The following is a 15,801-nucleotide window of genomic DNA, read 5'->3' as shown; positions in this document are numbered from 1 at the left end:
AGACGAAGAAGACATTGACAACAGGGACTCAGTCATCCAGCAATATTTCCAGTGAAACACAGGTGAGAATACATTCCTGCCTACTACAAGTACTTTTACACTTCTACCTCTATCCTGTCTGTCGATTTCACCCAGTGTATGGTCACTGAGTTGTCACTTTCTCTTACGGTTTCACAGGTGTGGGTCCCAACGTGTGTCATCTGCTTAGATTCCTCATGGACTAGAGCTGTGTGACATAGGTATGTTGACATTAATGTTTCCTGGAAATTTTGTCACTGTCATTGCAAATACACTATTTCAAAATCACAGACAGACTCCAGAACTTTGGTGCTTTAGGTGTGTTTATTAACATACAAAATATTGGAGGGGGAAGTTAAATGGTTAGGGGTGATGGCGGAGGAGTGTCCATGGCAGAGTCCAGTCTATTTGTCTCATAGGTGCATTGCCCATATGGGCATAGGAAGTGAAGCTGGGGCGGTTCCAAAATGGACAGGGTGACAAAGTGGGACAGTGGGTTGACAATCAGCGTGGTCTCATTTCTTGTCGGGGGTCTTGGCATCGTGCTCTGTCTTGTTCCTGGATCTCAGGGACCGCTTGCGGGGTGGTTCTCCATCTGCAGGGGGTGGGGTGCTGGTGTGGTGGTCCTGTGGCGGTGCCTCCTGTCCACTAGCGCTGGCGGAGGTGGTGGACAGTTCATCGTCCATGCTAGTGTCAGGGGCCCCTTGGAGTGCCACAGTGTCCCTCCTGGTGTTGAGTATTTCCTTCAGCACCCCTACGATGGTGCCCAGGGCGTAGCTGATGGTTCTGAGTTCCTCCCTGAAGCCCAAATACTGTTCCTCTGGCATGCGCTGGGTCTCCTGAAACTTGGCCAGGACCGTAGCCATCGTCTCATGGGAGTGGTGGTATGCTCCCATGATGGAGGAGAGGGCCTCGTGGAGAGTGGGTTCCCTTGGCCTGTCCGCCCCCTGTCGCACAGCAGCCCTCCCAGTTCCCCTGTGTTCCTGGGCCTCCGTCCCCTGGACCGTGTGCCCACTACCACTGCCCCCAGGTCCCTGTTGTTGTTGGGGTGGTGGGTTATCCTGGGTTCCCTGTAGTGGTGGACACACAGCTGATTGACGTGTCCTGGGGACGGAGGTATGGACCCACTGGGTGGGTGCTGTGCTGGTGTTACCAGAGGGGGGTAGGTCTGTGGTGGCCTGTGCCTGTGTGAGGGGAACTGACTGTCCCGAGTCCCACGATGGTCCGGGCTGGTCATCTAGAGCCAGTTGGACAGAGCTGCTGTCATCACTGTGGGCCTCTTCTGTGAGTGGGGTGGAGATTTCTGGACCCTCCTGTCTGGTGACTTTGGGTAGTGGTCCTGCAGGGGTGTAAAATCATGATTATTGCATCTGTGTGTGTCATGGTGTGCAATGGGTGGGTGACCGTGTGCCCCAGTGCTTGCATTCCTGTGTGGGGGCTTGTGTGATGCTGGTTTAGGGGGGTGTATAGGTATGTGCAGTGGGCATGCTTTAGTGATGGGTGTCCATGCGTTGGTGTTGCATGCAGGGCTTAGTGTTGGGATGTGTGGTGTATGATACTGGTACATTTGTGAGGAGTTGGAGTGATAGGGGTGGGGTTGAGGGTGGGTACTACAGGTACTTGCACCTTATACCAGGTCCAGTTATCCCCTTATTAGTGTAGTGTAGACAGTGTTCTAGAAGCCAGGCTCTCTAGTGGTAGAGTGGATGAGCAGCCAAGGCTAAACTAGGAGATATGCAAAGCTCATACCATATCATACCATATCACTGTAGTCACACAGCACTTACACACATGAAAGAGTTTATTCAGTGTTGCAAAAATAAAGTATTTATTTTTGGTGACACAAACACCCAATGTACCATTGGAGACAATACTCCCTTAGGAGGTAGGTAATATTCTTATTATATACAATAGTACACATAAATAATCACAGTGCAGAAGAACAGTCAGGATTGCACCAAAGAAGACAACTTCAGGTTCCTGTCTCGTGCAGGTTATGTCCCACGATGGATGGAGTATTGTAGGCTCGTTTCCGTCTCTGAAGTCGACCCACGTCCTGTGTCACACAATAAGCTCGCTGTAAGAACAAAATGTCGCTGCCCGGGCACAGGAAGGACCAGGTAGACTCTATCTACATGGGGGAGGTAAAGGGGGCTCTAGGTGTTCTAGAGAGCCCACAACAGACAAGACAGCCCACTCAGGTTTCCCACAGGAAGGGGACACAGGATTTGCAAAAGGAGACCATGCAGCAATGCGACAAAGACTCCCACGTCTCCGACGGTCCACTCAGGGAGCTTTGCTTCGCAGTATAGTGTGCTGGGTGCTTAGACTTGCATATGCACTTCAAACTTTGTCGAAAGTTGAAAACAAGCCTTTGTAGGTGCAAGCCATGTGTGCACTGGTGTAGCTACATGGAGTGGGGAGGTAACCTCTTACCTACCCCAAACTCACAGTGCTGGACAAGGGGACTGTCTGGGACACCTCTGTGACCCACCCGTGTTGGAAGATCCACTCAGCTACACTGGAGAGGGGGTCCCAGCTTTCATTCATCGATGCAGAGCGTGCCTGCTGAAGCAGGGGGGGACTCCTTCTACCCCAAGGGAGATTTCTTCTTGTTTCCTATGCAAGATGAAGACTGGCTGTCCTCTGAGGATGCTCGACTGGGAAACAGTTGCAGTTGCTGGCAGGAGCTAGAGTTACAATGTTGCAGAAGGCGTCTTGCTTCTTTGTTGCAGGCTTTGTATAGTTCCTGGATGCCCAGATGCAGTTTCTTCAGGTCAGAAGTTGAAGTAAGAGTGCAGAGGATTCCTGCTGGAGTCTTGCAATCCGAATCTGATGAAACACTCAGCAGAGAGCCCTAAGTAGCCCTGTGAGGAGGAGTGGTCAGTGAAATGAGGGTCCACCTATCAGGGGAGATCTCTGATGTCACCTCACTGGCATTGCCACTCAGATGCTTCCAGGGTGTCCTACCCATCTGGAAATCAAGATGGCTGAACCCAGGAAAGCTTTTGAGGAGCTATAAGCCTCACCCCTGGGGTGGAGATGGACAGGGGAGTGTCCACTCCCCTTTCCTTTGTTGAGTTTCGTACCAGAGCAGGGACTGGGGGTCCCAGGACTGGTGTAGACTGGTTTATGCAAGGAGGGCACCAAATGTACCCTTCAAAGCAAAGCCAGTGGCTTAGGGAGGCTACCCCTCCAAAGCCTGTAACATATTTTCCAAAGGGAGAGGGTGTAACATCCCTCTCCCAAAGGAAGCCCTTTGTTCTGCCTTCCTGGACCTGCTGAAATAAAGTAACAGGAGGGCAGAAACCTGTCTGTGGGGTGGCAGCAGCTGGGATGCCTCTGAAAACCCTAGAAGGCTGGCATGGCAGTACTGGGGGTCCACTATGGAGCCCCCAGAGTGCATGAAATCACAAAATCAATGCCAGGATTAGCATTGGGGCATGATTCCTATATGTTTGATACCAAACATGGTCATATTTGGAGTTACCATTGTGAATCTATACATAGGTAGTGATCTATGTCCAGTGCACACTTAAAATGGCGTCCCCACACTCACAAAGTATGGGAAAATGGTCCTGGAGGACATGGGGGCACCTCTGTTAGTGCAGGGGATGCACCCACACACAAGTACTTTGCACCCATCCTTCAGGGTTGGAAGGCCTGACATTTGGATGACTTACAAGTGACTTGGTGCAGTGTAAATGGCAGTGAAAGGGTGCATGCACCATTTCACACAGGCTGCAATGACAGTCCTGCAGAAGCCTTTGCATGGGCTCCCTATGGGTGGCAAAAGAAATGCTGCAGCCCATAGGGATCCCCTGGAACCCCAATACCCTGGGTACCTCAGTACCATATACTAGGGACTTACAAGGGGGCACCAGTATGCCAATTGTGGGTGAAATACTGAGTTAACAGTGTGCAGTAACCAGATTTAGAGGAGAGAGAGCATAATAACTTAGGTCCTGATTAGCAGGATCCCAGTGAACACAGTCAAACACACTGACAACAGGCAGAAATTGAGGGTAGCATGCCAAAAAGAGGGTACTTTCCTATACCTTTTGTCTGTGACTTTCAGGGGAACTGATTTATGGGACAGAAATTACACCCACTACAACAAGAAGTACATGAAAGATCACTGTGCATAGCCAGTTCTGGTCCCTGCAGGGAATGTTGTTTCAGGATTCCTCCCAGGTGTGCACCAGATTACTGGTTCAGATTGCAAGGTTGATCAGTTCAATATACATGAAATGTCAACACAAACCATCTCCCATCTGAAGACTGACACATGGCTTATCCCTAATTGTCAGGGGGGCACTCAGTACCCCACTCAATCACCTGACAAAGAGACAGGCAGAAATTTGCTGTCTACTCACCTTCCTGTGGCTGCTGTGCTGCCCTCAAATGCCTTTCCATCTCCGGGTAGGCCACCACCAGAATATGGCGCATTGGGGGGTGGTCATTGTCTGACGACTGATGAGCACCCCGCCTACATTGAGAGGACAGCTCCAGGTTAGGCCTTGTGATCTTCTGGGTCCAGTGTCTCAGGTCCTCTCATCTATTTCTGTAGTGGGCGCTCCGCTGGCTGTGGAAACCCAGGGTTCACACCTTGTTGGCTCTCCAAATCCCTTTCTTCAGATGGGTGTTGACCTGCCTGGGTGCAAAAGAGAAGAGAAGAATTTATGTCCACAAGTCCCATCTGAGATGGCTGATTAACACACGTCAGGACACAAAGCTATTAACATTACTTTTTTCAGTTCAAACTTCACAAGTGTGCCACATACCAGCCACTGAGTACAGGCACACAACTACAAACACTTCCCAATTGTAGGAGGCTGGACTGGCTTGTAGTGAGTACCAAGGGGTACTTGCACCTTGCACCAGGCCCAGTTATCCCTTATTAGTGTATAGGGTGTCTAGCAGCTTAAGCTGATAGATAATGGTAGCTTAGCAGAGCAGCTTAGGCTGAACTAGGAGACGTGTGAAGCTACTACAGTACCACTTAGTGTCATATGCACAATATCATAAGAAAACACAATACACAGTTATACTAAAAATACAGGTACTTTATTTTTATGACAATATGCCAAAGTATCTTAGAGTGTACCCTCAGTGAGAGGATAGGAAATATACACAAGATATATATACACAATAGCAAAAATATGCAGTATAGTCTTAGAAAACAGTGCAAACAATGTATAGTTACAATAGGATGCAATGGGGAAACATAGGGATAGGGGCAACACAAACCATATATTCCAAAAGTGGAATGCGAACCACGAATGGACCCCAAACCTATGTGACCTTGTAGAGGGTCGCTGGGACTATTAGAAAATAGTGAGAGTTAGAAAAATAACCCTCCCCAACACCCTGAAAAGTGAGTGCAAAGTGCACTAAAGTTCCCCTAAGGACAAAGAAGTCGTGTTAGAGGAATAATGCAGGAAAGACACAAACCAGCAATGCAACAACTGTGGATTTCCAATCTAGGGTACCTGTGGAACAAGGGGACCAAGTCCAAAAGTCACAAGCAAGTCGGAGATGGGCAAATGCCCAGGAAATGCCAGCTGCGGGTGCAAAGAAGCTTCTACTGGACAGAAGAAGCTGAGGTTTCTGCAGGAACGAAAAGTGCTAGAGACTTCCCCATTGGTGGACGGATCCTTCTCGCCGTGGAGAGTCGTGCAGAAGTGTTTTCCCGCCGAAAGAATGCCAACAAGCCGTGCTAGCTGCAAATCATGCGGTTAGCGTTTTTGGACGCTGCTGAGGCCCAGGAGGGACCAGGAGGTCGCAAATTGGACCAGCAGAGAGAGGGGACGTTGCGCAAGACAAGGAAACCTCTCTGAAGCAGGTAGCACCCGGAGAAGTGCCAGAAACAGGCACTACGAGGATGCGTGAAATGGTGCTCGCCGAAGTTGCACAAAGGAGTCCCACGTCGCCGGAGACCAACTTAGAAAGTCGTGCAATGCAGGCTAGAGTGCCGTGGACCCAGGCTTGGCTGTGCACAAAGGATTTCCGCCAGAAGTGCACAGGGGCCGGAGTAGCTGCAAGAGTCGCGGTTCCCAGCAATGCAGCCCAGCGAGGTGAGGCAAGGTTTTACCTCCACCAAACTTGGACTGAAGAGTCACTGGACTGTGGGGGTCGCTTGGACAGAGTCGCTGGATTCGAGGGACCTCGCTCGTCGTGCTGAGAGGAGACCCAAGGGACCGGTAATGCAGCTTTTTGGTGCCTGCGGTTGCAGGGGGAAGATTCCGTCGACCCACGGGAGATTTCTTCGGAGCTTCTGGTGCAGAGAGGAGGCAGACTACCCCCACAGCATGCACAAGCAGGAAAACAGTCGAGAAGGCGGCAGGATCAGCGTTACAGAGTTGCAGTAGTCGTCTTTGCTACTATGTTGCAGGTTTGCAGGCTTCCAGCGCGGTCAGCAGTCGATTCCTTATCAGAAGGTGAAGAGAGAGATGCAGAGGAACTCGGCTGAGCTCATGCATTCGTTATCTGAAGTTTCCCCAGAGACAGAGACCCTAAATAGCCAGAAAAGAGGGTTTGGCTACCTAGGAGAGAGGATAGGCTACTAACACCTGAAGGAGCCTATCAGAAGGAGTCTCTGACGTCACCTGGTGGCACTGGCCACTCAGAGCAGTCCAGTGTGGCAGCAGCACCTCTGTTTCCAAGATGGCAGAGGTCTGGAGCACACTGGAGGAGCTCTGGACACCTCCCAGGGGAGGTGCAGGTCAGGGGAGTGGTCACTCCCCTTTCCTTTGTCCAGTTTCGCGCCAGAGCAGGGGCTAAGGGGTCCCTGAACCGGTGTAGACTGGCTTATGCAGAATTGGGCACATCTGTGCCCAACAAAGCATTTCCAGAGGCTGGGGGAGGCTACTCCTCCCCTGCCTTCACACCATTTTCCAGAGGGAGAGGGTGTCACACCCTCTCTCAGAGGAAGTTCTTTGTTCTGCCATCCTGGGCCAGGCCTGGCTGGACCCCAGGAAGGCAGATGCATGTCTGAGGGGTTGGCAGCAGCAGCAGCTGCAGTGAAACCCCAGGAAGGGCAGTTTGGCAGTACCAGGGTCTGTGCTACAGACCACTGGGATCATGGGATTGTGCCAACTTTGCCAGGATGGCATAGAGGGGGCAATTCCATGATCATAGACATGTTACATGGCCATATTCGGAGTTACCATTGTGAAGCTACATATAGGTAGTGACCTATATGTAGTGCACGCGTGTAATGTTGTCCCCGCACTCACAAAGTTCAGGGAATTGTCTCTGAACAATGTGGGGGCACCTTGGCTAGTGCCAGGGTGCCCTCACACTAAGTAACTTTGCACCTAACCTTTACCAGGTAAAGGTTAGACATATAGGTGACTTATAAGTTACTTAAGTGCAGTGTAAAATGGCTGTGAAATAACGTGGACGTTATTTCACTCAGGCTGCAGTGGCAGGCCTGTGTAAGAATTGTCAGAGCTCCCTATGGGTGGCAAAAGAAATGCTGCAGCCCATAGGGATCTCCTGGAACCCCAATACCCTGGGTACCTCAGTACCATATACTAGGGAATTATAAGGGTGTTCCAGTAAGCCAATGTAAATTGGTAAAAATGGTCACTTGCCTGTTAGTGACAATTTGGAAAGAAATGAGAGAGCATAACCACTGAGGTTCTGATTAGCAGAGCCTCAGTGAGACAGTTAGTCACTACACAGGTAACACATTCAGGCACACTTATGAGCACTGGGGCCCTGGGTTACCAGGGTCCCAGTGACACATACAACTAAAACAACATATATACAGTGAAAAATGGGGGTAACATGCCAGGTAAGATGGTACTTTCCTACACCAATCTGCAGACCTATCCACCACCCTGCTTCGACTTTCCACTGACTAGGTAGGCCAACTAACATCTTGTGGTACATGCTCTAGTTAAGACTAAGACTGAGGAACCACCGGACACTCCACACCTCTGTGACTGCTGAATGGTACACTCCTTAGCATTAAGGCATTAAAACACTCACACTCTGAGAGAAAAATTCCCTGCATACAATTCCTACAGACTGCTGTCAGACTACAAACTCACACATTACACCTGGGTGAGGATGAAGGAACTTGCATGGTGGATATAGAAGGTGTCCAACCTGTCCATGTGTGGACATGTGCACTGACAAATGCATACTCATGCCAGCTAAGGGAGTGGGTCCACTGTCATATACATGTGCCACAGAACATGTTTCTGGACATAAGTCGATCCTTCTGAGATGGCATGCAACTAACAAAGGCATGCATTGTCCAGTATTTGCTATGTGAGCAAACCAATGAGTCACATAACATGAGTTCCCAGGATTCATCACACTGTCTGCACTATGGGACTATCATTTGTGCAATAAGCCTGCACAGGACAAATATGACAAGTGTGATGCTGTCAACAGGGCTGTGGGTGTAAGTGACCCGTCAGGGGTCAGAGACACACATTGACTGTGATGCCAAGTGCACATAATACACAGATCATTGTCTGTTTACTAAACCCATGCACATACTCATCAGGGAAAAATACCTAGAGAAGCTTGATTTTGTAACCAAGCCTAGAAAATACTTGGATACAGTGTGTGGGCACTGTGTCACAATTACATACTCAAGACGGCTCTACACCAGCCTAGACTTGGACCCATATTGAGAGATGTACTGTTACAGGGCCTGGTCTCTGCAGGCTAAGCAGACAAAACCTACATGGTGTTCCATTCCCTTCACTTCCATTGTAGGAAGCTGGCCTGGTGTGTGGTGGGTACCTGTGGTACTTACACCTTATACCAGGTCCAGGTATCCCTTATTAGTGTAGCGTAGTCAGTGTCTAGGAAGGCAGGCTCTCTCGAGATAGCTGTGGATGAGCAGCCAAGGCTTATCTAGGAGACATGCAAAGTTCATGCAATACCGCTGTAGTCACACTTAGTACTCACACATGAAAGAATTCACTTAGTGTTACAAAAATAAAGGTATTTTATTTTAGTGACACAAATATCAAAAATACCGTAGAGGCTATACTTCCGTAGGAGGTAATTAATACACAAATTATATACACTAGAATGCAGAAATAGGCATACAAAAATTAGAAAACTGTGCAAAATCACATAGGGAATAATGGGCCTAGTGGAGTGTAGGAGGCTGGCCTGGCTTGTAGTGGGTACCAGAGGTACTTACACCTTGTGCCAGGTCCAGTTATCCCTTATTAGTGTAGAAGAGGTGTATCTAGCAGCTTGTAGCTATGGCAAAGCAGCTAAGGCTGAATTAGGAGACATGTAAAGCTCCTACTATACCACTGGTGTCATATGCACAATATCATAAGAAAACACAATACACAGAAGTACTAAAAATAAAGGTACTTTATTTTTATGACAATATGCCAAAAGTATCTCAGTGAGTACCCTCAGTATGAGGATGAGTTACATACACAAGATATATGGACACAAACCAAAATTATGCAGGTAATAGCAAGAAAAGTAATGCAAGCAGTGTAAAATTACAATAGATTTCAATAGGAGCACATAGGTATGGGGCAACACAAACCATATACTCTAAAAGTGGAATGGGAACCACGAATGGACCCCAAACATATGTGAGCTTGTAGAGGGTCGCTGGGACTGTAAGAAAACAGTGAGGGTTAGAAAAATAGCCTGAAAGGTAGGTGTAAAGTGCACCTACTACCCCCAGAGAGCACAGAAGTCGTGATAGCGGGATTCTGCAGGAAGAACAAACACCAGCAATGCAACAACAGTGGATTTCTGAACCTGAGTACCGGTAAGACAAGGGGACCAAGTCCAAAAATTGCGACAGTGTTGAGAGTGGGCAGGAGCCCAGAAAATGCCAGCTGAGGGTGCAAGGAAGCTGCCACCTGTTGGAAGAAGCTTGTAGTTCTGCAAGAAAGAAGAGGACTAGGAACTTCTCTTTTGGAGGATGGATGTCCCACGTCGCGATGAAGCTTGCAGAGGTAGTCCCATACAAAAAAAACACAAACAAGCCTTGCTAGCTGCAAGGGTCACGGTAGAGGTTTTTGGGTATTGTTGTGGCCCAGGAGGGACTAGGATGTCTTCACTTGGAGGAGGAGACAGAGGGGGCACCCAGCAAGTCAGGAAGCCCTCACAGAAGCAGGCAGCACCTGCAGAAGTACCTGAAGAGGCACTTGGAAGAAGAGTGAACTGGAGTCCATGCGAAGTCACAAATGGAAGTCCCATGACACCGGAGGACAACTCAGAAGGTTGTGCACTGCAGGTTAGAGTGGCGGGGACCCAGGCTTGGCTGTACACAAAGGAAATCCTGGAAGAATGCACAGGAGCCGGAGCAGCTGCAAATCACATGGTACCCAGCAATGCAGTCTAGCGTGGGGAGGCAAGGACTTACCTCCACCAAAATTGGACTGAAGAGTCACTGGACTGTGGGAGTCACTTGGACAAAGTTGCTGAGTTCCAGGGACCACGCTCGTTGTGCTGAGATGGGACCCAGAGGACCAGTGATGCAGTCTTTTGGTGCCTGCGGTTGCAGGGGGAAGATTCCGTCGACCCACTGGAGATTTCTTCAGAGCTCCTGGTGCAGAGAGGAGGCAGGCTACCCCCAGAGCATGCACCACCTGGAAACAGTCTAGAAAGCCGGCAGGATGAAGCGAACCAAGGTTGCTAGTAGTCGTCTTGCTACTTTGTTGCGGTTTTGCAGGTGTCCTGAGCAGTCAGCGGTCGATCCTTTGGCAGAAGGTAAAGAGGGAGATGCAGAGGAACTCTGATGAGCTCTTGCAATCGTTATCTGGTGAAATCCCCAACGCAGAGACCCTAAATAGCCAGAAAAGGAGGTTTGGCTACCTAGGAAGGAGTATTGGCTACCAAGAGAGGTGAGAGCCTATCAGAAGGAACCTCTGATGTCACCTGCTGGCACTGGCCACTCAGAGCAGTCCAGTGTGCCACAAACACCTCTGTTTCCAAGATGGCAGAGGTCTGGGACACACTGGAAGAGCTCTGGGCACCTCCCCTGAGAGGTGCAGGTCAGGAGAGTGGTCATTCCCATTCACTTTGTCCAGTTTTGCACCGGAGCAGGGCTGGGGGATCCCTAAACCGGTGAAGACTGGCTTATGCAGAGATGGGCATCATCTGTGCCCATCCAAGAATTTCCAGAGGCTGGGGGAGGCTACTCCTCCCCAGCCCTGACACCTATTTCCAAAGGGAGAGGGTGTTACACCCTCTCTCAGAGGAAATCCTTTGTTCTGCCTTCCTGGGCCAGGGCTGGCTGGACCCCAGGAGGGCAGAAACCTGTCTGAGGGGTTGGCAGCAGCTGCAGTGGAGACCCCGGAAAGGCAGTTTGGCAGTACCCGGGTTCTCTGCTAGAGACCCGGGGGATCATGGAATTGTCCCCCATGCCATAATGGCATTGGGTGACAATTCCATGATCTTAGACATGTTACATGGCCATGTTCGGAGTTACCATTGTGACGCTGTACATAGGTAGTGACCTATGTACAGTGCACGCGTGTAATGGTGTCCCCACACTCACAAATTCCGTGGAATTTGCCCTGAACGATGTGGGGGCACCTTGGCTAGTGCCAGGGTGCCCACACACTAAGTAACTTTGCACCTAACCTTTACCAGGTAAAGGTTAGACATATAGGTGACTTATAAGTTACTTAAGTGCAGTGAAAATGGCTGTGAAATAATGTGTGCATTATTTCACTCAGGCTGCAGTGGCAGGCCTGTGTAAGAATTGTCAGAGCTCCCTATGGGTGGCAAAAGAAATGCTGCAGCCCATAGGGATCTCCTGGAACCCCAATACCCTGGGTACCTCAGTACCATATACTAGGGAATTATAAGGGTGTTCCAGTAAGCCAATGTGAATTGGTAAAATTGGTCACTAGCCTGTTAGTGACAATTTGAAAGAAATGAGAGAGCATAACCACCGAGGTTCTGAATAGCAGAGCCTCAGTGAGACAGTTAGTCACTACACAGGTAACACATTCAGGCACACTTATGAGCACTGGGGCCCTGGATGACAGGGTCCCAGTGACACATACAACTAAAACAACATATATACAGTGAAAAATGGGGGTAACATGCCAGGCAAGATGGTACTTTCCTACACAACCCCCCCCCCAAACGAAGGACAATAAGACTAGCCATGACCTGATGAGTCTTCATTGTCTAAGTGGAAATATCTGGAGAGTCCATCTGCATTGGAGTGGCTACTCCCAGGTCTATGTTCCACTGTATAGTCCATTCCCTATAGGGATATGGACCACCTCAACAATTTAGGATTTTCACCTTTCATTTGTTTTAGCCAAAGTAGAGGTTTGTGCTCTGTCTGAACAATGAAGTGAGTGCCAAACAGGTATGGCCTCAACTTCTTCAGTTCCCAGACCACAGCAAAGGCCTCCCTCTCAATGGCAGACCAACGCTTTTCTCTAGGGGTCAACCTCCTACTAATAAAAGCAATAGGTTGATCCTGGCCCTCAGAATTAAGTTGTGATAGGACTGCCCCTACTCCTAATTCAGATGCATCAGTCTGGACATAGAATTTTTTAGAGTAACAAGGGCTTTTCAGGACAGGTGCAGAGCACATGGCCTGCTTCAACTCCTCAAAAGCTTTCTGACAGTTTGCTGTCCATAATACCTTTTTAGGCATTTTCTTGGATGTGAGGTCATTAAGAGGGGCTGCAATGGAGCCATAGTTCTTAATGAACCTCCTGTAATACCCAGTGAGGCCTAGGAAGGCTCTCACCTGAGTCTGTGTAGTAGGTGGAACCCAATCAATAATTGTTTGGATTTTCCCCTGTAGTGGTGCAATCTGTTCCCCACCAACAAGGTGTCCCAGATAAACCACCTTACCCTGCCCTATCTGGCACTTTGAAGCCTTGATAGTGAGGCCTGCCTTTTGCAGGGCCTCCAAAACTTTCCATAGGTGGACCAGGTGATCATCCCAGCTGGAGCTAAAGACAGCTATATCATCCAAATATGCTGCACTGAAAGCTTCCAGCCCTTGCAGGACTGTGTTCACCAACCTCTGAAAAGTGGCAGGTGCATTTTTCAATCCAAAAGGCATTACAGTGATCTGGTAATGTCCTCCAATGGTTGAAAATGCAGTTTTAGGTTTAGCATCTTCTGACAATTTGATCTGCCAATACCCTGCAGTCAAGTCAAAAGTGCTTAGAAACTTGGCAGATGTCAGTGTATCTATGAGCTCATCTGCCCTGGGTATAGGGTGAGCATCAGTTTTGGTTACTAGGTTGAGACCTCTGTAGTCTACACAAAACCGCATTTCCTTCTTTCCATGTTTGGAATGAGGTTTTGGTACAAATACCACAGGAGAAGCCCATGGACTTTCAGAGTGCTCAACCACTCCCAGTTCTAACATTTTCTGCACCTCTTGCTTTATGCAGTCCCTGACATGGTCAGGCTGCCTATAGATCTTACTTTTGACAGGCAAGCTGTCTCCAGTATCTATAGTGTGCTCACACCAAGAAGTGGTACCTGGCACAGTAGAGAAGAGTTCAGAGAATTGATCTGGGAGATTTATGCAATGGTCTTTCTGCTCAGCAGTAAGACAATCAGCCAAAACTACCCCTTCCACCAGAGCATCTTGTTCTGTGGAAGAGAAGAGATGAGGAAGAGGATCACTGTCTTCTTCCTGTCCCTCATCAGTTGCCATGAGCAGGGTGAGATCAGCCATGTCATAGTAGGGTTTCAGGCGGTTGACATGGAGCACCCTAAGGGGACTCCTGGCAGTGCCTAAGTCAACCAAGTATGTGACTTTTCCCTTTTTCTCAACAATTGTGTGGGGTCTACTCCATTTATCTTGGAGTGCTCTTGGGGCCACAGCCTGCAAGACCCACACTTTCTGCCCTGATTGGTACTGAACCAAAACAGCCTTCTGGTCATGCCATTGCTTCTGGAGCTCTTGGCTGGCCTGAAGGTTTTTACTGGCCTTTTTCATGTACTCAGCCATCCTTGATCTGAGGGCAAGTACATAATCCACAATATCTTGTTTTGGAGCTTTTAAAGGTTGTTCCCAACAATCCTTAACAAGTGTGAGTGGACCCCTAACAGGGAGTCCAAAAAGAAGTTCAAAGGGGCTGAAGCCCACTCCTTTCTGGGGTACCTCCCTGTAGGCAAAAAGGAGGCATGGTAGAAGGATATCCCATCTCCTGCGGAGTTTTTCAGGGAGACCCATAATCATGCCTTTGAGAGTTTTGTTAAATCTCTCCACCAGTCCATTTGTTTGTGGATGATAGGGTGTAGTGAACTTATAAGTCACACCACACTCCTTCCACATGGCCTTTAAGTATGCAGACATGAAATTGCTTCCCCTGTCTGATACTACTTCCTTTGGGAAGCCCACCCTGGAAAATATTCCCAAGAGGGCCTTTGCCACTGCAGGTACTGTAGTGGTCCTTAAAGGAATTGCTTCAGGATATCTTGTGGCATGGTCCACTACCACCAAGATAAACCTATTGCCTGAAGCAGTAGGAGGGTCAAGGGGGCCAACTATGTCAACCCCTACCCTTTCAAAGGGAACCCCAACCACAGGCAGTGGAATAAGGGGTGCCTTTGGAGTGCCACCTGTCTTCCCACTGGCTTGACAGGTTTCACAGGACTTACAAAATTCCTTTGTGTCCTCAGACATTCTAGGCCAATGAAACAGGGGAACAAGTCTGTCCCAAGTTTTCATTTGCCCCAAATGTCCAGCTAGGGGAATATCGTGAGCAAGAGTTAGGAGGAACTTTCTGTACTCCTGAGGAATCACTAATCTCCTGGCAGCTCCAGGTTTAGGATCCCTTGCCTCAGTGTACAAGAGGTTGTCCTCCCAGTAAACTCTGTGAGAGTCACTGACATCCCCATTAGCCTGTTTGAAAGCTTGCTGTCTTAGACCCTCTAGTGTGGGACAGGTTTGCTGCGCCACACTCAGCTCCTCCCTGGCAGGCCCCCCTTCACCCAAAAGCTCAGCAGTGTCTGCTTCCAGCTCCTCTGGTGAAGGTTCTACACAGGGTGGGAATTCTTCTTCCTCTGAAGTTGAATCCACTGTAGAGGGAGGGATAGTAGGTAGTGCTTTACTTCTACTAGCCCTAGCTTTAGGGAGCACTTGGTCCATTGTTCCAGGATCCAAGCTTCCCTGTCCTTTTTGCTATTTGGCCTGAGCCCTGGTTAAAGCAAAAATATGCCCTGGGATGCCCAGCATTGCTGCATGGGCCTCCAACTCCACATCTGACCAAGCTGATGTCTCCAAATCATTTCCTAGTAGACAGTCTAGAGGTAAATCTGTGGCTACCACAACTTTCTTTGGACCAGTAACCCCCCCCCCAGTGGAGATTTACAACAGCCATGGGGTGGCTAAGTGTGTTGTTGTGAGCATCGGTTACTTGGTACTGGTGACCAAGTAGGTGTTGTTCAGGGTGTACCAGTTTCTCTATGACCATAGTCACACTGGCACCAGTGTCCCTGTAGGCCTGAACCTCAACACCATTTATTAGGGGTAGCTGCTTGTACTTATCCATATTAAGGGGACAAGCAACTAAGGTGGCTAAATCAATAGCCCCCTCAGAGACTAACACAGCCTCTGTGGTCTCCCTAACAAGACCAGCCCCAACTAAGTTACCAAAGGTGAGCCCAGCTACTCCCTTAGATTGGCTATTAGTAGGTTTGCTCCCACCACCACTGCTATTAGTAGGGACACTAGAGGTAGCAGTAGGGGTTGTAGTGGTAGGAGGCTTGGTGCTTTTCTTTGGACAACTGGGATCTGTTGTCCAATGGCCTTTTATTTTATATAAATAGCACTATGGT

The sequence above is a fragment of the Pleurodeles waltl genome, chromosome 2_1 (assembly GCF_031143425.1).
Source record: "Pleurodeles waltl isolate 20211129_DDA chromosome 2_1, aPleWal1.hap1.20221129, whole genome shotgun sequence".
In the NCBI taxonomy this organism is placed as follows: domain Eukaryota; kingdom Metazoa; phylum Chordata; class Amphibia; order Caudata; family Salamandridae; genus Pleurodeles; species Pleurodeles waltl.
The sequence above is the reverse complement of the archived record's forward strand: the minus strand, read 5'-3'. Positions refer to the sequence as shown.